At 44.2% G+C, this 24,132-nt stretch overlaps 1 long non-coding RNA gene across 3 annotated transcripts in view; it reads right to left on the minus strand.

The window, feature by feature from the left end:
- LOC137631000 (uncharacterized) overlaps positions 1-24,132 on the minus strand; it is a 33,496-nt gene continuing 9,364 nt past the window's right edge. Inside the window, exons 2-4 of one of the 3 annotated variants that reach the window (XR_011041833.1) lie at positions 4,632-4,706; positions 2,380-2,683; positions 1-1,178 (exon numbers count right to left, since the gene is read on the minus strand). This is a non-coding gene — a long non-coding RNA (uncharacterized lncRNA). Of the gene's footprint in view, positions 1,179-1,899; positions 2,684-4,631; positions 4,707-16,887; positions 17,003-24,132 lie in introns of those variants that run through there. The other 2 variants (XR_011041835.1, XR_011041834.1) reach the window with 2 other exon arrangements.

The raw sequence follows: 24,132 nt of genomic DNA on the forward strand, positions 1-24,132 counted from the left end.
TTTTCTTTTTTCTTAAATACTTTATTAGCTCCTATGCTTGACATTACATCATTATTAGCTTGTTGGTTCATGGGACCAACTAAAAATATTTAAAATAACCTATTTACCAAAAAACTTGCTATAAACAAATGCAAGTTACAGTATAAAACCATAATTACAAATGTAGCTTCATCTTCAATGTACAATATACTTAAGCATAAATTTTCACTTTTCAAAGCTTTAATTTAAGGAAATTATAGCAAATTTAACTTTTTGTAGCACAAATTACTGTAGTTTGATAAAACTTATTCAAGGCAATACTCTGGTACTTCAGCACAAATTTTATTGGTCCGATAAATCTAAAGGATACAGAACTTTTAGATGCCTTAGCTATATCTAAATAGTTTATCAAATATTAGTTACTACTGAAATCATGACAATTTCAAGACTTGTTTGATTATAGGCCTGAAGGACTAGCACTGGGGACTGATGGTATTCAAGTCATAAGTAGGGGGGAGAGTTCCCAAGTGGTATTATGAAATGAAAATGTAGATAGGTTAGCCCGTCAGATGAAAGCAAGCAAGCAGGACCATAGATATAAATTTAGTGGAAATAAATTTTCCTAGGTTATAAAATAATCAGAACCAAACTTTAAACCTAACTCGCACTTTGTACTCTGTACAGTCAACTGATTTAAATATTCTTTCCTAGTGTACCTGCTGATGCAAGTAATTTTATATTACATGTACTATCCAAGAGGATTTGCATTATTCTATCAAGAAAAAAATCTGCATAATGTAATTTAATCTACAGGATAGCCATTTGATGTAGATTGCTAAGCCCCATTTGTTAATACAATTAATGCAAAATTTTTATACTTTACTACACTGTTCCTACAAGTGAAAATTTTAACATCCTTAAAAGAACCTAACCTAAATTCCCAAGTTCAGTCAGTCACCTAAAGTCAACTGCTGAAAATATCTCTAATACTCTAAATGTACCACCACGCAATCAGATCAAGACTCATCACAAATCCTTAGAAGTGTCAATTCTAAAGTGGTATATCCCTTTTAATTTAAGTATACAAACAATTAAAGACTAGAAGCATTTGTGCCAAAGGCTGTTACCACCTTGAGTTAACGCCATGCAACAAGTAATTCTTTATGAAAGGTAAAGGAAATCTTCATGGTTGAAAGAATCTGGCAAGACCAATGTGAAACTGTATAAGTTATCAAAACTAAATTTTTGGTGTTATATAAGGTAGTAGGTTGGCCTGGGCACCAGCCGCCCGTTGAGATACTACCGCTAGAGAGTTATGGGGTCCTTTGATTGGCCAGACAGTACTACATAGGACCCTTCTCTCTGGTTACGGTTCTTTCCCTTTGCCTACACAGACACCGAATAGTCTGGCCTATCCTTTACAGATTCTCCTCTGTCCTCATACACCTGACAACACTGTGATTACTAGACAATTCTTCTTCACCCAAGGGGTTAACTACTGCACTGTAATTGTTCAGTGGCTACTTTCCTCTTGGTAAGGGTAGAAGAGACTCTTTAGCTATGGTAAGCAGCTCTTCTAGGAGAAGGACACTCCAAAATCAAACCATTGTTCTCTATTCTTGGGTAGTGCCATAGCCTCTGTACCATGGTCTTACACTGCCTTGGGTTAGAGTTCTCTTGCTTGAGGGTACACTTGGGCACACTTTTCTACCTAGTTTCTCCTCTTCTTGTTCTGTTGAAGTTTTTATGGTTTAAATGGGAAGTATTTATTTTAATGTTACTATTCCTAAAATGTTCTATTTTCCTTATTTCCTTTCCTCACTGGGCTATTTTCCCTGTTGGGGCCCCTGGGCTTATAGCATCCTGCTTTTCCAACTAGGGTTGTAGCTTAGCATTTAATAATAATAATAATAATATTAAAGTGTTGAAAATTTGAATATACGTACTTAAGACATTTGGCAAAAACATTTATAAAAACTTGAAAGGCAATTTTGATTTAGACCTAAAAGAATTAGTATGCTATAAAAATATCTAACTTTCAAATAATTTCACCTGTTTTAGTTGCAATACAAACAGACTTATGGCAATTACCAATATTCATAATAAAAGATTTTTGACCAGGGTTTGTTGCTCTGATTTTGAAGCCTTTCAAGGAAGTCAATAATACAAAGCATACCAAATATCAATTATAAATGCTAATTCCCTAGTGTTATTCAGAAGTATTAGAATTTATCAAAACTAATATGAAGGGACCGTGCAGCCAACTTTCCTGCCGACACATTGGGGTATTGAGAGTTTTAGGTTGTTATATTAGAAAATCATAAGTTTTAAGATGCAAACTATCACTTTAGCCCTGACATTACCAAAAAAAAACTTAAAAATCTAGATAACAATTCTTACCAGTTCACAAGGTTATGGAAGAGCGCCAGCAGGACTGTATGGCCTACTGTGTACTAAATGCTTAAATTATAAAAGTGAAGCACAGTAACAACACTCCTTTTAAAGTGGAAGAGGGTAGCAAGTAGGTTTGAAGGGGGCAATGCACCAGAGGGTTAGACATCAAGAGCGTAAACATTGTGGAACTCGCACCTCATCTCAAAAATACCACGCTACTCTTTCATAGAAAATCCGGTTGGTTGCCTCCTCCTGAGAAAGCTTTTCTCCTCCCTCCAAGGGTCACGATGAAGCCATTTTCTTTCCATTGCTAGAAAAAAGGAATTACATTAATTATAAGAGTTCACATTTATACTTCAGTCACTCATCAAGTGTTTACTTCAAGAACATGACAATCTTTAGCATATATCACATTTTAAAAGTTTTAAACCACAACTAGATGTCGCACATTGAATTAAAATCCCTATTGAAATGCTCATTCAGCTTTAGAAATAGCATGAAGTTACATGGGTGCAGTGAACTTCAGTATTTAAAAATGCATGCACATCAAAAGAACGCTCCATTTGCCTATGTAACATGGGGTAGTTAACTAATGTTTGGAGAAGGGTGGCACAAAATGGAAACAGAGAGGATACATGTATGGAAAAGAGTGAGCTAGTTGCCTTTCTAAATTGTTTTATATTTATGGCAAATTTTTTTTATTAGTCAAGAAATTTAATTCTATTTCTAGAGTACTGCGAACCACTAGAGATAAAACTTAAAGAAACCTTGTTCAATAAATCAGTCCTCTGAAGAAATATTACGAAACTAGTCGGGACTCATGGTAATCTCGTCAAGCGAGGTAGCTGGAGTTATAACTTGAAGTTGATATTGTAGGTCTTTAATATCCTGCCGGCCACAGTATAAAAAAAATATGAAGTATATCAAAAGAACTATCAGACACTAAGCTGACAAAAATTGTTCTAGTATCGCTACAGATTTCGACAACACCTAATAACCACAATAGATAGCTATCTTACTAGCAACTAATGTAAAATACTAACGTTGAACTTGAAAGTTTCAATGCCCAGCCAAAACACTGCAATAAATTCTGGTAATGAATAACTCAAAAAGGTACCAGCATGCTTCCTTCCTGGTTCCATAATCTCCTCTCGAATCTCAAAAGCTGAAACAGACTGGACACTTAGTGCGTGTGTAACTATGGATAGGTGCTAATCGAGTCTTTCCATTGCTGCAATAAGTTTCCACATTTCCATAGTCATATACCTTACCATCCGGCCATCTTGTGGCTCAATGTAAAATTTTCTTCCCCTAATAAAAATATTAACCTAGACCAAAGCCTTAACTTGCACTTCATACTCCATATTTTTAACTGGTTTTAATTTTTTCTTGTCCATACTAATGCAATTAATTTTATGCTATGCATATCTTACAGCAAATCTGTGCCATACTAATATAAAATCTAACACTCTTAAAGTAAAGAGATTTATATAGTACTTCATCTACAGGATAGCTATTTGATGTAGAATTGCAAAAAAGGGATTTTGACGAAGGAAAAATCTATTTCTGGGAAGAGACTTGTGACGCCCAGTGAAAGAAGTCCTTCTTTACACTTTTCTAATATAAATCTTCCAAATATACTAGAGAAAGATAAAAGCATGGAATGCAGAGGTTACTACCCTCGCGCGATCACCTTGTGGGTGTCGTGTATACAACAGCGGGCGTGTGAAAACCACTATTCACAGGCTGTCTTCCATTTAGATAATCCCTTCATCAAAGGGGAGGGCCGTGACAGGCCCTAGAGAACACAGTTGGACTACCCCACCGACACCTACTACTTGTTGATAGAAATTTCATGCAAAATATCCTTGGTAAATCTATTTTTTTAACTGAACTGTTCCTACAAGAAAAAGGAAGTTATATAAGCTTAAAATGATCCTTCCCAGGTTCATTAGTCACCAAAAAATTAATAATGAAAATTTCTATCTTATAGTACAGAATGCCTCACAAAAAATGAAATGGTTTTGTAGTGGCTTTCGTACAGTGTTTTTTCTAATAGTCGTCGTCTTACATGTGAATAGCCTAATGTTCCATACCCTACAAAAATACATTAAATTTTTATAATAAGGCTAAATTCCATTAAACAATATGAAATACAACCATTTAGAATCATATAATCTGTAAATTAAATGTTTAATTAGAACTACAGAAATGCAATAATAAATTGAAAATACAGTAACAAAAAGGTGGAACCTTACCTTTGGAGTGAGGCAATGTCCAAGAGTGAAATGGCAGGACGGCAGATGAAGACGACAAAATGCACAAAACATGACCTAGTGGTAGAAAAATTCTAAACTTTACAAAAGATATCAATAAATGGCAGAAAATTTTAAAATTTATCTTTATGATAAACTAATTTATTTTTGCCTTTTTCTAACAAATTTTTTTTTAAGTTTACATTTTGTATCTTCAAGTTATTTTTTCATCACTGCCACTTATATTTGGATCACTTTCAATTTCATCTTTGTCTACTAGTATCGAAAGCCTCTTTAATAAATAACCATCCATGGAAGCTTGTTTCTTCTTGCTTCTCAAAATGTGTGATATGACTCAAACGTCATTAAACTGCTCAAGACAACGACCTGTGTAAACCTTTTCTTGGTGTCTTTTCTGCAAGAGCCGCCATTTTGGGATAGGCAGCTGGGCCCTCCGTAATTTCTGCTATTTTCAGCGTGTTATCCTCACGCCGCTAGAGAGCCATTTCTGAATGACTCGGTAGCAAGGCCTCCAACTCCTTCACCTCGTCCATTGTAGGTTCCTCGGTGCTCCTAAAGCAGCTGATTATGTCGTCCTGAGACTTCCAGCTTTAGCTTGGCTTACATAACTCAATCTTGTTTGCAGACTGCATCAGGCCACAGCTTCTTCCACAAAGAGTTCAAGGTATGCCTTGAACCTCACACCAAGCTCTACTGATGAGCGAGGCATATCAAAATCAAAATCGTCCCTCCAAAATTCAAGCAGTGAGGTTGGTGCCATCAGTGAGCGAGATTTTGTTTAGAGCCACTTAAAGTTTGAAATCTCTTTCTGGTCCATGGGCTGGAGGAGAGGGTGGTGGTGTTACGCAAAAGATAGTGAACCTTGATGAATGAAAATTACTACATCATCATCTTCGAGGCCAGGAGTGTGAGAGCAAGGGTATTAAACACCAGACATTTCAGATGGAGGCACTTCTCTTCACTTCTCTTCCAAATTTTTTTTTCCCCACTTGGCCCAAAACAAAGATTTACCCACTCTGAGAAAGCTAGTTATTCAGGCTTTTGCATTAACCCTCCACTACACCGCACTCATGTTATGACATCTGACATTGGCAGACGTTCGCAGCCAAGCTCCTTAGCCTACCAGCTATCAACTGACAAGCCAGTGGCCACCAGTGATGTAAAGAGGGAAACATAGGACTTTGAAAATGGTAGCCTTCAGTCATCCAAGTGTGAAATTGAAGACAGTGAAGGATGTGAAAACAGTAATTATAAGGAGGATGGATTTACATTAGTGAGAAAAAAAAAAAAAAGTCAAAGAAATGAAGTTGTCACTGACCGAGTAAATCACAAGGATAAAAATCAAGGGACCGACAGGAGTAACTTAGCATCCCATGATCAGAATAATGTTATAGTGTCTCAAATCATCAAATTCACCTTCTTCTGGAAAGTTGAGTACAAAGGTTAAAGTATTGTTTAAATAAGCTCTGACCGTAAAGTAAATCTTACTTTTCGAGATTTTTGCATAATTGTGGCAGAGCTTTGCCAGACCGGTCAGCGCCATTTTGTGACGCTGCTGTTGCTTGCATGCCTTATTTAGTTAGCCGCAACAGCCTTACCGGTATATAAATTACTAATCAGCGCTATTAGTTATTTAGTCTTCATAGCTAGGAACTTTATATCGTGTTTTTGACGCATTAGTTAGGGTCTTCGCTGACCCCATACCAGTAGGCTTTGATTAGCCCCTAGGCCAGTGAGCCTATACCAGTGTTAATGCATGATATTTCAGTGATCCTAGTGTTAGTTATGAAGATTTTGGCATTATTTTACAATACCATTGACAGTGATGCAAGTGTTTTTCGCCTTCAGGGACCATATAGGGGGTAGGTTATCTTGAGTGCCTTGCTAACCTAACCTTATGATAGGACCCCTATATGCTCTCTTCATCCCTAGCCCTAGGGCTTCCCTCTGGTAATCTTGTACCCTATTACATGTGATAGGACAAGACTCCTCAGAGTACTGTATCGCCTCCCCACCTAAGGGAATGACCCTCCCTTAGTGTTGCGGACCTTAAAGGTAGGATCACCTCCTTTAAGCTGAATCGGTCCTTGACCTTTTCCTTGCGATACGTCTTCTCCCTTCCTTGATTAGGGTCTAACAACCCTAATCCAGGTTAGGTTGGGAGGGCTGGTTTATGTACCTTGCTGAAATATACGCGTGCACCGTTTTTCAGTTGGTCCACCTACTATAGGTTAGGGTGAGCATCTCCCTTCCTAGGTGGCCGCTCTGGTGCATAACCCATCCTTTCTTATAAGAAGACCCTTTCCCCCCCCCAACCTATCTCTTGCCTAGCCTAACCTACCAGTAGGTTAGGCTTCATATGTCCCCTGTCCTACACTCCACCCTAGGCTGGAGTGCTGGACCCCGTGGTGCTCCCAGCGTTGTCCGCTCTGATACATACCCTCCATAGTGCTATGGAGTCAGTTATCATTTGGTCGACATGAAGAGTCTCCACCCCTTCTTTGGGTACACCCTGTCCTCTCTTGGACTGCCTTAGCCCCCGGCCCTTGCGGCCCCTGCTTAGGATGATAGATTCACCTCTATCATGGTGGTACCTTTTCCAGAGGTGTCTTGACTAGGCTAGTACAGCCTTGCCATCCCACCTCCATCTTTGGTGCTTGTCCCTTGCCGCCTCTACCCCGGCATTACCGCCGCTACGGGTGACTTCCTTATCCTTGCCGCCTTCCCCCGAGTGCCGGGGGATCGCCGCCGGCCGCCGGCTTACCGCCGTGGCCTCTCCATTCCCTCATAGCCTCGGCACACTGCCGACCCCTCCCGGAGTGCCGGCACTAGCAGCCGGCCCCCGGCCCCGGCTATGCTCCTTTATCCTTACCCGTCACCCTCCGACTGCCTCCGGCTGCCGGAACCGCCGCTCCTTGCCGGCGGCCGCCGCTACCGGCTGCCGCCACCCTGGCTTCTTTTGACCATAGAATGATCATTCTTGAATGCCAGAAACTTTGCTCGAGCGGCTTCCGGCGTGCCGGGGGTATGCCGGACCCGTCCGGAGGCGGCAAGATGCCTTGCACCCCTTCTCTCAGCTATCTTTACTAGCGATAGCTCCTAAAAACCGCACCTAGACGGCTTGTTAACGCAGACAAACTGGTACGGAATCGTACATTTTGTTCAGTTTTCACTCTGTCTTCTTGCGTGTTTCATCTTTCCAGCACGCTACGTGTAATTGGCACGTCTGGTTGCCGGAACCTTACTAGGATCTCATGATCCCCAGACATTCTTGATAAGATTTCAAGCCTAGTCTATAATATGGTTATTCTAGATGGAATTCCCATTATCAAGACACCTTCCATGGAGGCCTACGGCCACCTGGGACTGTCCGATGCTACGGCAACCAGCCGGGCGGGTTACACGAGGCATGCGTCTGTCTCCTTTCACTCACCCTTCTGTGCATCACAATTAATTTAAGTTATTAACTTGTTAATAATTAACTTTATATACGAGCCATATTATGACTCTACAATACTCATCGTCTCTTTCTTTTACAGGAGGAGTACGTCATGTGTGACCACGACTTCTGCGCGGTCCGTCGGCCACACTTCTATGGACACACGGCGTGTAGGACGCACGCCCCTTGTGCTCACAAGAGGGGATCTCAAGTACTGGGGCCCCACCACCTGTTCGGTCTGCCAAGAATGCTTACAGAAAGCATTCTATGATTCTCCCTCAGCGGAGATTCGGGACACTGCTCGGGACAACCTACGCAAGTGGGTACGTGGCTTTCAGAAGAACGCCACTGGACCATACCTAGCTACAGAAGAAATGAGGTCTTTGCTGTTCCCAAAGGCCTCTCCAGACTCAGTGGTCCCAGTCGAACAGATCCCCGTAGTCCAGATTACAGTGGAACCTGATGTTGTCATGGCTCAGTCCATGAATGATTGTCACCTGGATTCAGAACATGATGAACGCATGTCAGATCTCGGAGGACACCGAGAAAACCCTTATGGCCCAGGGTGAAGGGGAGGATGATGAAGAAGAGGACCGGGTAGTGTATACCGAGTCCGATAAGGAGGATGCCCCTCCCTCCATCCCCCCTTCTACTCCTACACCGACGGAAGTGTCTCTCCCGTCTACGTCCTCCACCACGACTCCTCTACCTACGGCACAGGATATGATTCGGCTCATTGAATCCGTGATGGAGCAGAAGCTCCAAGAAACTCAACAGATCATTCGGTCGATGGGAGGTTCCAAGGAATCTCGCAAAATCTCCATCAAGGACCTCCCCGCATGCTCGAGCAACAATCCGTGGCGATTCGCCGAGCATATGGTCATCGCTGACGACAAGATCTTCGTCAGCGATAAGATCGGTTCCATACCCCTGGAAGAAGTAGAGTTCTTCCCCCGCTTTGAGGCGTATCCGGACTGTTACGTCCGTCTACGTTCAGAACCATCCTCAAAGGAAGAGACCGAACCAAAGGAGAAAATAGTGTTCGATCTCTCGAAGGCCCAGGCTATGCTTGCCAAAGCGCTTAAGAGCAGAGGCTTTACCTGCTCTGGACTTCCGGCTCTGAGCAAGAAGTACCCCACCTACATTGCGCCCGATGAAGTGGTGATACCCTTCACGGAAAAGGCCTTCGCTGCCTGCTTTAAGGCTGTAGAAGAAGGGAAATCCTGCCCTGCATTGGAGGAAGGCAGACCTTTCTCCGCAGTCACCCCGCCCGACACCAAACACTGGAAGGATGTGCAACACACCTTCGTGGTGGGCAAACTAGATCCTGACGTTGCTGGACGTCAGTTTAATGAGGACCTCCCCAAGCTAAACGATCACCTCCTTCGTAGGGAACAGGAAACGAAGGAGAGGCTGGCAGCATCTCTCACTCTCCAGGTCCAGATGGACGTAATGGCTGGCGACACCAGAGTCCCTGACCATTACATGGTCCTTGCCAAATCTCATATGGCAACCTTAGTCAAGGATCTGTACCACTTCATGCGAGCTCGTAGAGCCTGCAGAGAATTCGTGTTCTCCAGTGCCACTGTCAGACACGAACCCCGGAAACTGATTTCCTCCAACATCTGGGGCAAGTACCTCTTCCCGTCTGATCTAGTGAAAGAGATCACAGACAAGGCCGCATCTGAGAACAGGAACCTTCTCAACAAATGGGGCATGTCTAGGAAGAGAAAGCCCTCTCAGGATGACGGTCCTCAGCCTAAGAGGAAGCAGTCGAAGCATAGACCCCAGCAACGTCAGCACAGACGTCAGTTTCCGGCACCCGCTACTCCCCAAGTGGCCGCTCAGCCGCCACAGACCTTTCAGTTGGTCCCACAGCCGGTTTTGTCCTCATCACCGGCCTTCAACCCCGCCTTCGAGCAGCACTCCACTACCTTTCGTCCCAAAGGTAGAAGCTCAGGCAGGGGTTCCGGCAGAGATTCCTCTCGCCGGCCCTCCAGAGGCAGAGGAGGACAGGGAGCTAGCGGCCGAGGCAGCAAGTCCTCGGGACCCCAGAAGCAATGAAGTGCTTCCGGTGGGAGGAAGACTCCGCCACTTCCAGGATCGTTGGACCTTCGACTCCTGGGCACACAGCATCATCAAGAAAGGTCTGGGCTGGAGCTGGGCGCAACCACCCCCAACCTTCCAGCAATTCTTCCAACGTTCAACCCCCCTCCTGGAAGAATATGTGCTAGACCTCTTGAACAAGAAGGTGATAAGAAGGGTGAAGTCCACAAGGTTCCAAGGGAGACTGTTTTGTGTCCCCAAGAAAGACTCAGACAGACTCAGAGTCATTCTGGACTTATCCCCCCTCAACGTATTCATATCGAACAACAAGTTCAAGATGCTGACTCTTCAACAGATCAGAACCCTCCTGCCTCGAGGGTCTTTCACGGTCTCGATAGACCTGGCGGACGCATACTGGCACATACCAATGAACCATCACGCTTCCTCCTACCTAGGATTCCGACTCCAACGGAAAAGCTATGCCTTCCGGGCCATGCCCTTCGGACTCAACGTGGCCCCTCGGATATTCACAAAGCTAGCGGACGCAGTAGTACAACAGCTCCTCATCCGAAACGTCCAGGTGATGGCCTACCTCGACGACTGGCTAGTGTGGGCGCCCTCGCCCGAGGATTTTATAGAATCCTGCAGAAAAGTTACCCAGTTTCTCGAACACCTGGGATTCCAGATAAACGCGAAAAAGTCTCGCCTATCTCCAGCTCAGAAGTTCCAATGGTTAGGCATCCACTGGAATCTTCAGTCACACCGCCTTTCCATTCCAGCAAAGAAAAGGAAGGAAATAGCAGGGTCTGTCAAGCGACTGTTAAAATCCAAACGGATCTCAAGACGCCAGCAGGAACAAGTTCTAGGCTCTCTACAGTTCGCCTCGATCACAAACCCAGTGCTTCGTGCACAGCTAAAGGATGCAGCGGGAGTCTGGAGACGTTCCGCATCCATCTCTCGAAGAGACCTAAAGAGACGGCTCCCAAGCAGACTTCGACTTCTTCTAAAGCCGTGGTCAGAAGCGAGGGCCCTAAAAAGGTCCCTTCCTCTCCAACACCCACCTCCATCTCTCCAACATCCATACGGACGCTTCGTTGGAGGGTTGGGGAGGTCACTCCCACCAAAAACAGGCTCAAGGCACTTGGTCTCCCCTATTCAAGACGTTTCACATCAACATCTTGGAGGCCATGGCGGTTCTTCTGACGCTGAAGAAACTCTCCCCGCCCCCGTCGATACACATTCGCCTGACCCTGGACAGCTCTGTGGTAGTGCGTTGTCTCAATCGCCAGGGCTCAAGATCGCCCAAGATAAATCAGGTGCTCCTGACAATCTTCCGTCTGGCAGAAAGGAAGAAATGGCACCTGTCTGCAGTTCACCTACAAGGATTCCGCAATGTGACAGCGGACGCTCTATCTCGGACAAACCCGATAGAGTCGGAATGGTCTCTAGACGCAAGATCATTCTCCTTCATCTCTCACCGAGTCCCAGAACTCCAGATCGACCTCTTCGCAACGAGCGACAACCATCAACTTCCTCGATATGTAGCCCCGTACGAGGACCCCAAAGCGGAAGCGGTGGACGCCATGACCTTGGATTGGAACAGATGGGCCAAGATTTACCTGTTCCCTCCCACCAATCTTCTGCTGAAAGTCCTCTCCAAATTGAGAACCTTCAAAGGGACAGCAGCTCTAGTGGCTCCCAAGTGGCCCCGCAGCAACTGGTACCCCTTGATCCTGGAGATGCAGCCAACGCTGATCCCCCTCCCGGACCCAGTTCTCTCCCAGCAAATACAGAAGTCGACTGTCTTCGCTTCATCATCGAAAATCAAGGACCTTCATCTCATGATTTTCTCACCCTAGCCGCTAAGAAAAGGTTTGGGATTTCGAAGGAGAGTCTAGACTTCCTCGAGGAATACAAGACCGAATCCACGAGAAGGCAATACGAATTGTCTTGGAGGAAATGGGTCTCCTTCGTCAAGGCAAAGAACCCCTCGAAAATCACCATAGATTTTTGCATGTCCTTCTTCATTCACCTTCATGGACAAGGCTTGGCAGCCAACACGATTTCTACTTGCAAATCGGCCTTGACTAGACCTTTGTCATACGCCTTCCAAATAGATCTGTCTAGCGACATCTTCAACAAACTACCGAAGGCCTGTGCCCGTTTACGACCGGCACCCCCTCCGAAACCAATCACTTGGTCTCTAGACAAAGTTCTCCACTTCGCCTCCAACTTGGACAATGATTCATGCCCTCTTAAGGACCTGACTCAGAAAGTTATATTTCTCTTCGCTCTAGCTTCGGGAGCCCGAGTCAGCGAAATAGTGGCACTATCTAGAGAAGAGGGACATATCGTTTTCAACGATTCAGGAGACCTCTCCCTCTTCCCTGATCCGACGTTTCTCGCAAAGAACGAATTACCTACCAAACGATGGGGCCCGTGGAGGATATGCCCCTTGAAGGAAGATGCCTCTCTATGTCCAGTAGAGAGCCTTAAGGTCTATCTTCATAGAACTTCAAACTTTGGTGGAGGCCAACTCTTCAAAGGAGAAACATCGGGCAGCGACCTGTCACAGAAACAATGGAGAGCTAAAATCACCTACTTCATTCGCAGAGCGGATCCAGACAGTACACCCGCTGGTCATGATCCTAGGAAAGTCGCTTCGTCTCTGAATTTCTTTCAGAGTATGGATTTCGAAAGCCTCAAGAACTATACAGGCTGGAAATCCTCGCGTGTTTTCTTTAAACATTATGCGAAACAAGTGCACGAAGTGAAACATTTTGTGGTAGCCGCAGGTAGTGTTATGAAACCTGCTCTGAACTCTGCTTAGAACAGAGTTATTAGGGACTAACTCGTCGGGTGCCTATGTTGACCCTCAAGTGATACGTAGTGAAGCAGAAACCACCTTGTGCTTTCTTTAACTGTTCTTACCTCAGGTGAAATGTCATAGTAGATTACCACATGAGTGCTACATGCCACGTGCATGACGTGTGTTACATAAAGACTAACGTTCCGTAGAACGAGTGCCTACTAATACTTGATTCTTCCCTTTCAGACTCAAGAGCATGCCTTTATGACTATGTACATTTTTATCAATGTAAATGTTTTTTACTATTTATTGCATGACATGTATTGATTTACCTGCAATTATCTAATAAAATGTCTATTTTATTACTTGTGCGTCTCCCTTGCTCCTTTCTTACTATGAAATATACTAATTGTCATAGTTTTATTACCCTTTATTCTTGGTTAAGGAAAATGCCAGGATTTACTCCGGGCATTTATTTATATAGAGCAAGTAAGTTTCCTTAGCGAATACTTACTCAGTTATGAAGATGAGTCAACTCCATGCACGAAGTGTACAACCACCACTTCTTCAAGTTTGTTTCGACGCGAATACCAAATACGCTCTGACTTATCTTCTGGATCTCATTGTTCCTTCAGCCTATATGAATAGCCTTCCCATGACCACTTTGATCTCGGCATAGCCCGTGGGGACTTCCATGCCAGGGGGGCAGGAAGGCAACTGCCTCACGGTAGCTCTAGTATAGACCACTATGCTTTCGGCTCAATGTTTTAGCACTCACTAATAAAGGGGAAAAAGTCTACCACGATACACTAATTCTCTGGTACTCTTCCATCAGGACGCCATGGCTTGAGCCCAAAAAACGGATTTTGAGCGAAGCGAAAAATCTATTTTTGGGTGAGATAGCCATGGCGTCCTGATGGACCCGCCCTGTCTGTTATCAGGTCCCGCCCTGCGCCGCTGTATCATGGTGATGAGCGAGCTCCAGACTTACGGATGAGGACGGACGTGACGTCATCAAAAGCAATGGCGTCCGTCTGTTTACATCGCGAGTACCGATATCGCCACATCTAGATTGGCTGCGGCCCAGCTCCCAGCCGCTCTCTGTCCGCCATATTGAAGCGTTAACTCTATATGGGGTGTAGATAGCTATGTGGCACGTTAATACATGCGTGTCCCCTGTTGATACACGATGTCTTAAGGGGAAACCCTTAGGATACTCGCTCCAGAAGTTAGAATTCTGTGATAACCTGTGGTTTAATTCTCTGGGAAAATCCTAGTAGTGATTACCCAAGGAAGCTACCAAATAGTATCCTTCCATCAGGACGCCATGGCTATCTCACCCAAAAATAGATTTTTCGCTTCGCTCAAAATCCGTTTTATGGATGTGGAGAAAGCTTAGAGTGTTTATAGGGAGGCAATGTGGAATGTGATTAGGTTTTTGGAATTGGTAGAAGATTGTTTCAAGCAGTGAAGAGTGTAAACATAGACAGCAAAATGTGTTAGTATAGGAAATGAAGCGAGTGAGTGGTTTCTAGTTAGAAGGGAGCAAGTCAAGAATGTATGATGTTGCTATGGTTAAATTTGTTGGTGGTGTTGAGGTGACTGCGAGTGCTTAATCAAGGATTGAAACAGACTAGAGTAATGAGTGGGAGGAAAATCAGTTGTGGTTTGTTGATATTGTATTGGTTGTGGACTAAGCTAAGTCTATTAGCGAGAGGTTGGCACGATGTGCGATTATTTCTTGAATTAACATGGGTAGAAGTAAGATTACAAGATGCACTAGAAGGGAGGGTTATGCTAGGTTGAATATGTTAAATGGAGTTACTTTGAGTATAAAAGTTTAAGTTCTTGGGGTCTGTTACTGCTGCAAATGGTCGAGTGGAAGCAGATGTACGTCAATGTGAATGAAGGGTGTAAAGTGTTGGGGGCAGTGAAGGGAGTGGTAAAGAATATTGGGTTGGGAATGTAAATTCTGCATGAGAAAGTGATTGTATCAACTGATTTATGTATCCATGTTGTGGGGAATGAAAGTGACAAATTTAATTTATTTGAAATGAAGCGAGTATGCCTGTTGTATCTGGTAGATAAGGTTAATACTAGCTAAGCTACAACCCTAGCTGGAAAAGCAAGATTTTTTAACCGAAAGGGTTCCAAACAGCAAAAAATAGCCCAGTGAGTTAAGGAAAATTAAATAAACAGATGTAATAAACAATTAAACATGTCAAACATTAAAGCATGTATTTTATATATAAACTATAAAAAGACTTATGTCACCTCGATTCAACTACTCGATAAGGAAGATCATTCCACAACTTTGTCACAGCTGGAATAAAACATCTAAACACTGCAGTACTGAGCCTCATGACTGAAAAGACCTGGTACAGTAATATGCCTAGTATTTAGAACAAGATGGAACTGCCTGGTTAGTTCAGAATGTAAAGGATGGTCAGAATGATAATATCTTATGCAACATGCATAACGAACTAATGTTCTGAACAACAAAGCCAGAGATTAATAGCTAAATCAGGAATAAGAAAGTCAACACACTTAAGGTCCTGTCCAACAAATTAAGAAAAATCAGCAGCTGAAGACCAGACAGAAAAATACTCAAAAGGTAGAATAAAAGAATTAAAACCCTTCAAAATAGATTGATCACCAAATATCACAAGATAATCTCAAGCAATTTTTGTGAAATTGAAGACAGACCCGATGTTTCTCAAGAGAAAATTTGCCGATGAGAATAACGCCTGAAATCTTAAGTCATGCACAGTTAAATAAACATTATAAAGGCTGAGATCTGGATGTTGCAGAGCCACTGTCCTTTAACTACTTACAATCATACAGAGTTCTGTTAGGAATCAACTTCATGCCCCATAATTTACAACACTGATTTTTGCTAGATATTCTATTAAGGGATTCAGTAACCCCAGATCTACATTCAGGCGGTGGATAGTAGCATCATCTGTAGGTGAAATAAACTTTCTAGGCCAAACCACGTGTCTTGTGCATATAATATGAGAAGTAAAGGACCAAAAACTACCATGAGAAACACCAAATATATTCCTATACTCACTATGGTGCCCATCAACAAATCTTTATGATCCATCAAAATTTAATAATTATATGCTAAGACCCACCCACTCCCAACTGAGTTTGAAAACAAGGGACACAACACTCAAAGGCAGTACTAAAAAGCCTATCATAAAAACTTCCCGACCACAATCAAGGGATTTCTGTATAGTATTGGAGACTGTAAGAAGGGCATTACAAGCTCCAAGGCCTTTACAAAAATCAAATTGCAAACTAGGCAACAGTAGACTACCTTCAGCAAACCTATTAAGATGTTTTGCCAAAAGATGTTTGAGAGATAAGGGAGTTATGGAAATTGGGCAGTAATCTGACGAGCTACCACAAACATTTACATAGTGCAGTAACATTACCATTCTCCCTCAAGTTCTAAAAGCTACTGCTCTTGCTAAATTTGCGCAAAATAACTTTGGCTATGGCTAAGAAATCTGCAGTGATTACTATAATAAAGAGAAAATACTATTTGGGTCTACACCTCCAAAGCATCAAGATCTTTAATTTCACAAGATCAAAAAGCTAAACTAGTTAGTTCAGCCCCAGGAAGACAAGAATGAGGAAAATCACGTTAGGAATGAACTAACGAAGGTGAGAACGGGTGTAACAAATGATTTAGCAACTAGAGTGGCTGTGTTGAGGTGGTTTGGCCATGTCGAGAATGGAAAATGGCTGTCTGCTTAAGAATGTGATCAATGCAAGAGTTGATGGGAGAAGTACAAAAGAAAGGCCAATGTTTGGGTGGATGGATAGAATGAAGAAAGCTCTAAGTGATAGGATAGGTGCGAGAAGTAGCAGAGCGTGCTAGAAATAGTAATAAAAGGCAAGCGAGCGACTAGATTTCTAGTAGTTGCTGCATCTACCTTCGGTCGCCTTGGTGATCAAGGTAGGAGAAGTAGGGGATTCAGCATATGAAGCTTAATTGGTGGTGGATAGCGGGGCAGGGTGGGCTGGGCAGGGTGGGCTGTGGCACCCTAGCAGTACAACCAAACTGCTGAGTTTCTCGGCAGGCTCTCGGAGGAGCTAAAAGAGAAGAGAAGTCCTCTTTTGTTTACTTTGGCAGCTACCCCTCAAAATTGGGGGAAGTGCCTTCGTTAATACTTAGATAAGAGGTTGAAGCAAGTCTCCATATTTCCAGTTAATCTTTTACCTTACCATCCTGTCAATATGTTCAATACTTTATTTTTTTTCCCCCTTTTCGGTATCTTACTTCAAGGGCCGTTATACTGGTCCTGTATCACAGTGAAAAGTCATGTGCCCTGCAGGATCTACCTTAAGTTTGTCACACACATACTTGCCCATTATTTTCTTGGGCTTGCCCTCCCCTAAATAAATTATTACTTCAACCTAAGGTGTGAAAAAAATTCCCAGAAATCTACAAGTTTCAAGAAGGCAAATAATAAGCAAACTTTACACATTCCAAACTTATAACCCATTTTATCTACAGTACAGGGAAAAACTGCATAGTATAAGATTCTTATTGCATGAAAAAATACTGTAGGTGGATCTCACTAAGCTAAGGCCCTTTATTTTAAACTACCTAACCTTACCCCAGAAACAGTATTATAAATTATCCAAAGCAGGCTAGTTTTATAATGGAAAAAATAGCATAATGAGCTATGCAATTCTATTATAGGTTTAAATTATGACCAGATGTATAGGTTTGCCAATCCTGTAATTAAAACCATAAAGCCTCCCACTTAATTGAAAGAAAACCTAATTTATACCAATGTAATTGTCTTAAGGGATTTTGACGAAGGAAAAATCTATTTCTGGGAAGAGGCCTGTGACGCCCGGTGAAAAGTCCTTCTTTGTACCTTTTCTAATATAAATCTTCCAAATATACTAGAGAAAGATAAAAGCATGGAATGCAGAGGTTACAACCCTCGCGCGAACACCTTGTAGGTGTCGTGTATTTAACAAAGGCGTGCGAAAACCACTATTCACAGGCTGTCTTCCATTTAGATAATCCCTTCATCAATGGGGAGGGCCGTGACAGGCCCTAGAGAACACAGTTGGACTACCCCACCGACACCTACCACGCGCACTCTCTAGGACATCCTTCTGCAAGAACATATATATGGCTTGGCAAGGAAAAAAGGGGGTGGGTCCGTAGCAAACAACCGGGAAGGGTTTCACCGGGCGTCACAGGCCTCTTCCCAGAAATAGATTTTTCCTTCGTCAAAATCCCTTTTCTGGGGCGGCCTGTGAAAATGTACCAGAGAATGCCTTCCAAGCCCAATACAATAATAACATAAGGAGAAAAACAAAATGTAAGCCAATAATATAATACTGTAAGTAAACATAAAATCACAAACCAGCCAAAGACATAGGGGACGTAAGGCTAAAATAATATGAAGACAAGGAATCACCCGAGTGTCCAGTCACAAAAGGTATCAATCTTACATGACTGAGCATATCTAAACATTAAAGGAATGGTAATTATAATAACAGTTAAATCATAGCAATTAAACATGGTAAATAACTTAGGGCTAACGAACCACCTTGGAGAGTGGTGCGAGAGGTGGTTAGGAGAGTGGCGACGTGGTGCGAGAGGTGGTTAGGAGGGAGGAGAGAAGAGATGGAATAAAGAAATAATCAGAGTTTAATGGGGAGAGATAAGACTCCCCGCTGCAACCGTAGGGTATTTAAGGGCCTGTAAGTTCTTTAGATAGTGGCGTTTGAAAACCATAGGAAATTTCCAACCCGTATATTTTTTAAGGTCATCAAAGTCCATGTTCTGGAAGTAATTGATGGAGGTAGCTATTGACCGTATATCATGAGCATGGGGAAATGATTCCGGGTTAGCATGTTTAATGAAGTAGAGGATTTGTCTGATACCTTGAATGGTCATAGTACCCCCTTGTTCTCTGATAAATAAGGGGCCAGACGAGCGGGTGGCAGATCTAGCTAAAAAGGTCCTGAGAGTAGTGACTGGACACAGCGAAGGATCCTGGGGAAGAGATAATCTTCCAAGGGGACCACCTATTTTGCGGGTCCTCATTTTTAGCTAGGAAAGCTGTCTGGAGAAAGCAGTACTTCGCCTGTAGGGAGGAAATCTATGTTTTCCGGGTTACGTGAGAGCTGCTAGTTCTTTGATTCTAGCACCTGAGGCCATAGCTGTTAGAAATAGAGTCTTCCTAAGCAGAATGATATAAGAGCAGGTCTCATTGTCCGTGTCTGACGCAAGTTTGAGGACATTGTTCAGAGACCAAGAGACTTTTTGTGGCCGATCCAAAGGCCGAAGCCTAGCACATGCTTTTGGAATAGATGAGAAATAGGAATCCGCCAGGTTAATGTTAAACCCAACAAGGAAGATCTTCTTCAAAGCTGACTTGATGGTAGTTATAGTGCTAGCTGCCAGGCCCTTGTCAAATAGGAACCTAAAAAACGAGATGGCTAAATTCGGAGTCATACGAGTATGGTCTGAATTCTTTAGGAAACTTGCTAATTTCTTAACAGCCGAATCATATGACGAATTGTCGAGTCCCTTTTGTCCGCTTCGATGAAGAGAACGTTTTCCGGGTCAATGTTTGAGTCTTTATGAGCTGCAAACTTCATGAAGTCCACAAAGTTAGGGTTTTGGCTATCCTTGAGGAATCTGACACAGTCTGTGTTTGGATTACTTGGGTAAGTTTGGGGAATGGAATCCGGAACGGTCTGAGTTTCAACTCGAGGAGGAGAGGAAACCAACTGCTCTTTGGCCAGTGAGGTGCTACTAAGGCCACTGCCCCCCGGAAGGAGCGTAGTTTGTGCAATACTTTCATTAGAAGATTCACTGGTGGAAATACAGTAGGTAAATCTTCCTCCAATGGTTCCAATCCAGGGTTAATGCGTCTATGGCATAAGCCTGAGGGTCCATGTTTGGTGTCACATAACACGGAAGTTAGAGATTCATCTGAGTTGCGAATAGATCTACCTGAAGGCCCGGAACCAGCCTGAGTATCCACCGGAATGAAATTATGTCCAGAGACCATTCTGATTCCAGTGGTTTCGTCCTGGATAGTGAGTCCGCTATCACATTCTGGATTCCCGCTAGGTGGGTTGCTGACAGGAACCAGTTCTTTTCTGTTGCCAAGGCGAAGATAGTGACCAGGATCTGATTCAGGTTGGGCGACTTGGATGCAGTGTACTACGGCTGTGCTGTCTGACACTACTCTGATGTGGGTCGACCTCAGAGGAGAGTGTCTCTTCAGGGTCAAGAACACTGCCATGGCTTCGAGAACATTGATATGGAAGTGTTTCATGGCGGGTGACCAAGAGCCCTGAAACATCTGATGTTCGTAGTAACCCCCCCATCCACTCAGATGCGTCTGTATGAATTGTCACTTGTGGGGGTGGGAATTGAAGAGAACCGATTTGGAGAGGTTCTGCGGTTCGGACCATGGCTGTAGTGTCATTTTCAAGACGGGATCTTCGAGACCTTGTCTCAAAGGTACTGTGGCTCTCTTTCTCCAAACTCTATTGATGTCTTGAGTTTGGCTTTCAATAGTCGATCTGTTACTGAAGCGAATTGAAGAAGGCCGAGGATTCTTTCTAAGGCTCTTCTGGACACCTGTTTGTGCTTGAGAAAATTCTTGATTTTGGAAGCTATTTATCTTGCCTTTTTGGGAGGTAGAGAGCTTGTGCCGTGCAAGGTCCCACTGTATGCCTAACCATTCGAAGCGGTCTGATGGTAGTAGGCGGGATTTTTGGAGATTGACCCGAAATCCCAGGTTGGCGAGAAAGCGAAGTACTTTCTTCGTAGCTCTGTTGCATTCCAGGGCCGACCGAGCCCAAATGAGCCAATCGTCCAGATAAGCAACGATCTGAATCCCTTGGTTCCTGAGTTGTTCTAACACTGTCTCTCCCAGTTTCGTGAATATCCTGGGTGCAATGTTGAGGCCGAAGGGCATGACTTTGAACGCAAAGTCTTTCCTGCCTAGACTGAAACCTAGGTAAGGAGAGAAGTTTCGAGCTATTGGTACGTGATAACAGGCGTCGGCAAGATCGAGAGAGGTGGCGACGGCCCCACGGGGAAGCAGGGTCCGTACCTGAGAGATGGTCAGCATCCGGAACCTGTCGCAGAGGATGTAAGAATTTAGCTTTGACAAGTCCAGGACCACTCTCAATGCCGACGAGCCTTTCTTCGGAACTGTGAACAGGTGGCCTTGGAACTTCAGCGATCGAACCCGTTTGATTGCTTTTTTCTTTAGTAACTCAGTGGTGTACTCTCTCAGAATGGTAGTGGGTTTCTGGAAGAAGGCCACTGGTGGAGGAGAACCTTGTGACCATTTCCACCCCAAGCCTTTGGAGACTATGCTGTGAGCCCACGGACTGAAGGTCCAATGGTCTCGAAAGTGGTAAAGTCTTCCCCCTACCGGGACTATATCATTGCGAGGGAGTGAATCTAGGTCCCTTCCCTCCTCGAGAACCCCTAGTCCTAGGTCCGCCTTGTTGACGGAACTGTCCTCTACCCCTGTAGCTACCCCTCTGGTGTCCACGAAAGGGACCTGAGGGTTCGTAGCTAGGGTTGTATGCGGGTGAGGGCATCCAAACGGGGTTGGGTTGGGTACCTGGGGGAGCGGTGAGGTAGACCACCTGTTGAGGGTGCTTCGGTTGTAGAGTCGACGAAGCAGCGGGAGACTGAAGACGAGTGGGTAACAGACGATTGATGGTAGTGACCTCGGCTCGTCTTGTAAGGGGCAAACCTCTGTTTCTTCCTGAAGGTGGTTTGCTTTTGAACTTCAACCCTCCTTTTGGCAGTGAGGCCCCACCTCGCTTGCAAATTTTGGTTTGCTCTCGCAGAGTCTTGTAGAACCTTGTTCACCACCACCTGAGGAAAAAGTTTCTTACCCCAGCAGGGGGAAGCTATCAGTCTGTTCGGTTCATGCCTGATCGAGGCCTCAGACAGAACGTGTTTCCTGCAACTAACCCGAGCCGAACAAAACTCGTGTAAGTCTATTTGGAAGGACTGAGAAAGGTTCTTTGTGAATACCCGGAACAAGGTCTCAGTCGGATAAAGCGAGGCTAGAGACTCCACGGAGGTAATGGAGTGGAGAGACCTAGCTAACCTATTCCGTGCTTCAAACTCAGTCTTGAGAAGATTTTCTGGTAATTTGGGAAGCTTCTCGGAAAACAGATTAGAGGCGCAGTCTGGGTCTAACTTCCCTACTGTGAAAGTAGAGGGGGCATCATCCCAGCTCGGGATGAGCATGGAGGTGGGGTCCGTCTCTTTAAGAGCCGGTATGGCAGAACCTTCTTTGATAGCTTGAAAAGTAAGAACTGCCATTTTATCTGTAATAGGCAAGGTAATATCTGGAGAAGATGTAAATATGGTGTAGGCTCCTTTGTGTGGGGTGAGCTTGGAATTAGTGCACCCCCAGTCCGACAACGTCCTGGCCCAGAGAGCTTGGGCCTGCTCTTTAGGAAATATTACCGTTTCCTTCGGTACCTTGTCTAACCTAACCAAGGCATGTTCTTTCAATCGGATGAAGCCGTTGAATGGGAATTCTAGTTCCGGAGGGTAAAATTCTAGGTCCTCTAGAGGGCGGGTGCCTATGCCCTCCAGCGTTATGGCACCATCTATATATGGAGCATGTAAGAAACCTCCAAGGGTTGTTTTTATCGAAGGGGGGTAGCTTCGAGGCATCCGAGTTCCAGAACTGATCAGACTTGCCACCATATCTTTGAGCTCCGTCATAGCTCCTTGGTCTGTCCTAGACTGTTGTTGTAGATGATGATGTATCTGCTCTTTCACAATATCCCTGACCATGGTGGCGGATAAAGCGGGCTCCCGAGCCCGATCCGCCAACGAAGCCCTGGACTTGCCGGACTTCGACTTTTTAGGAGTCATGGTTTTAGGTACAGTAATATGAACATCAGGATCCTTTGAGGGTCCCGGGACCGGTGACACTGATAATGGCAAAGCTGAAGGCTTAAAGGTACGTAGTGGCTTCACCTTGGGTCGTACAGGAACGGAGGGACCTCTAGGAGAAGCCGTAGGTTTATCAAAGCCGTGAAAGGAAGCAGTAGAGGAAGGAGTGTGGGGTGAAAGGGGGTCCACCAACTCATCACCACCTACCTGCTCATCCATGGGTTCGTCGTCCAGATCTAGAAAGGGTGCGTCCTCCGTCAATAAAACCTCTTCCTCCGTTAGAATGGTTGCTCTAACCGCCTCAATTAACGGGGCCGCTGTCTCCGGTGGAACTGCTGCAGTAGTAGAGCCTGGGAATAGGCGAGAAGCCATGTCTTCATCAAGGAAGGAGATAGGGTGCGCCAGACGGCGCATTCCTCCCAAAACCTGACACCCAAGGACGGAGAGTAGCTCTTGCCTCCCGGAGAGATTCATCATCAGCCTGAAAGAGGGGGGATTAATGATGAAGCAAAAATCGATGTAAATATATAAAGACCAATTAATTCCTCGCAAAGGATATTAACAGGAACAAACTAGAACCAACTTACTTCCTCGCTCAGGAGTAGGGATGACAGCTCATAGCAGAGCATGCATGACTCCGGGAACCATACCATGTAGGGGGCTTGTCCCGGTTCCCGAGAGAAGGATATGGCGCAATGTGCATGGGACCGGCACAGATCATGGCCCATGGGATCAGTAAAGGCAGCGCAGCGGACTTTCTGTAACAGAAAGAAGACAAAGTCTGGATGTTCCTTGAGATTCTGGTCAGTGACATATGAATCCACAGAAAACAATTAAATTTTGATTATGTGTGAGTACGGTATTAGCTAACAACTTAATATATTAAGAAATTATATTAATAACCAGTAACCACGTAACATGAAACTATAAACTTCATCGGTATCACATTGTTAACTCCGGTTCTGATCGTCCGATTGATCTCAGTTTGTACCGGAGATCCAGTGACAAAGGCCCGTCATCGTGATATCGTGACCGTCAGCGGTACGATAACATTAACCTCAATTCTGAATGTGTGATATCTCCAGTGAAGCCGGAGATTCGATGAAAAAAGGGGCCGTAATAGTGTAATTGTGATCAAACATGACAAAGGTTCGTGTGCAAAAGGCCTCAGCCGGAGTCTGAGTGCCGGATTTCACCGTTGCACTCCAAATATCTGACTAGTTCTCACCCAATGAGTATCCATTATAGCAGA

This window comes from Palaemon carinicauda, chromosome 39 (genome assembly GCF_036898095.1).
Source record: "Palaemon carinicauda isolate YSFRI2023 chromosome 39, ASM3689809v2, whole genome shotgun sequence".
In the NCBI taxonomy this organism is placed as follows: domain Eukaryota; kingdom Metazoa; phylum Arthropoda; class Malacostraca; order Decapoda; family Palaemonidae; genus Palaemon; species Palaemon carinicauda.